The sequence below is a fragment of the Petaurus breviceps genome, unplaced genomic scaffold, assembly GCF_028583685.1.
Source record: "Petaurus breviceps papuanus isolate PSGF00001 unplaced genomic scaffold, PetGlider_PUasm1.0 91041, whole genome shotgun sequence".
NCBI classification, from domain to species: Eukaryota; Metazoa; Chordata; class Mammalia; order Diprotodontia; family Petauridae; genus Petaurus; species Petaurus breviceps.
Genome location: NW_027187400.1, coordinates 35,399,598 through 35,401,571, shown reverse-complemented (window position 1 = coordinate 35,401,571; position 1,974 = coordinate 35,399,598). Strand labels below are relative to the sequence as shown.

The following is a 1,974-nucleotide window of genomic DNA, read 5'->3' as shown; positions in this document are numbered from 1 at the left end:
GAGAGAGAGAGAGAGAGAGAGAGAGAGAGAGAGAGAGAGAGAGAGAGAGAGAGAGAGAGAGAGAGAGAGAGAGCATGTGCCTGCACATATGTTTTGAGCTAAGTTTACTGAACTCAGTTTAAAAAAGAATTTTAATTGGGTTCAGTTTAGAGCAGAGGTACCTAACCTTTCATGTGTGTGTCCTGGGTGCCTTAAGCAGTCTGATGAAGCCTATAGACCCTGTCTCAAGAATCATATTTTTAAAGCACAAAATAAAATCCATAGGATTACAAAGGAAACTAATTATATTGAAATACAGTCCTCAAAATATTAAAATTTCCAACTTCACAGATCCCTTGAAAACCATTTAATGGATGGGGGCCAGGGCAGGGGTGCAGGGTTGTGCAGGCTAAAACCCCAGATTTAGATCTCACTTTCTAGCTCGGGGTCTTCCTTCTTTCAGCCCCGTCCCAGCCTCTGCTAGCACTGGCACCCTTTGTTATTCGGGGGCTGGATCAGAAGACCCTGCTCAAACGAAGGGGCCAGTTCCCTGTATCAGATCGGTGGCGCCATATTTTGGATTATTTGTTAAAATCAACAACCCTCTGTACTTAAAAAAAATAAAAATAAAAAAGCACTTATCCTTGACATTTCTAGACTGAATGTACTCGGCTCCATCTCCTGGGGGTCTGGAGATTCAAATCCTGTGCTTTCACCCCGTGATCTGGCATTAACAGCGGATACAAACACCGCTAGTGTGACTGACGTCTTCCTTGAAACATGGGGCTGGAGAATTAGCGGGTGTAATGTCAGCAGAGCAGGGGTCGGGGTGGAAAACGGCTCTGTGTTGTCAGCCATCGGGCTGTGGATTGGACAGCCCCTCCCTCTGTTTCCCTGCCTTGGACAGAAATTAGTTTTGATGTCAAAGTCAGAAGAGGGAAGGGATCAAAGTCTGGGCAGCCACTTACCTTAGACAAGACCCGATTCTGAAGGAGATCCCTCTGCCTCTCCCTGTTTGCAGCAGTAACTCAAAGAAGGTTGGCGATTCAGCGCTTCCTATCCCTTTAAGGCACATCCCCAGGCGGTGAAAAAATATTTTCTCAATTTGGTGTTTTCCAGGTTATTGAAACCTTATCTGGGTTATTGAAAGAGACTCCTGCTCAAAAATCTCCCATGGCTCACTGTTACTTTGGGGATACAATTCAAACTCCACTGGCACTCAAAACCCTTTGCTATTGCCATCCAACTGACCTTTCCATGATTATCACCCCTTCCATGAATTCCCCATTCCAGATAGAATGAGCTATTTTATTTTTCCTCATACATGACCTTCCCACCTCCATACCTTTGCACAGGCTGTACCCCATGCTGGGAAGGCACTCCTTTTCTCACTTCTACCTTTTAGGATCCCTAGCTTTCTTTGGAACTCAGCTCAAGAGCTGACTCCTACATTTTGGGTTTTATGATCCTCCCACCCCATATCTTTCACTTGATTTTGCATTTTGTGGTTACTTACTTTATTTTCATGAATGTTGTTTCCCAGATGGAATAAGCCCTTTGAGGCAGGGGCAGGGACTGTTTCACTTTTTCTTTTTATCTTTAGTAGTCTGTTAATATTGTGAATGCTTTGATCACACATGTATAACCTGCATCAAATTGCTTATGTCTAGGAAAGGAGATGATTTTGAACTTAAAATTAAAACAAAGTTAGATTTGGGTTTTTTACATGTAATTGGAAAAATGTTATTCAAAAAATTTTTTAAATACTGTAAATTTTTATTGATTGATTGAGATTGGGGCCAGGGTGGGTAATCACTCCCTTCTTGGCTATATGATCAAAATTTCTTTAGAGCTAAAGGAATTCTTGAAATCCTCCAGCACAAATTCTCATTTGAAGATGAGAAGAAGAATGTCATAGCAAATAGGGTGTTGGAGGAAGACCTGAGTCCAAATTCCATCTCCCACACTGTGCAGCTAAAAGCTAGTCTATTGATC

General features: G+C 42.4%; 1 long non-coding RNA gene across 1 annotated transcript in view; it reads right to left on the bottom strand.

Moving 5' to 3' along the window:
* LOC138153982 (uncharacterized) overlaps positions 1-1,120 on the bottom strand; it is a 29,124-nt gene extending 28,004 nt beyond the window's left edge. Inside the window, exon 1 of the long non-coding RNA XR_011166524.1 lies at positions 948-1,120. This is a non-coding gene — a long non-coding RNA (uncharacterized lncRNA). The remainder of the gene's footprint in view (positions 1-947) is intronic.
* Between the last annotated feature and the right edge of the window lie 854 nt (positions 1,121-1,974).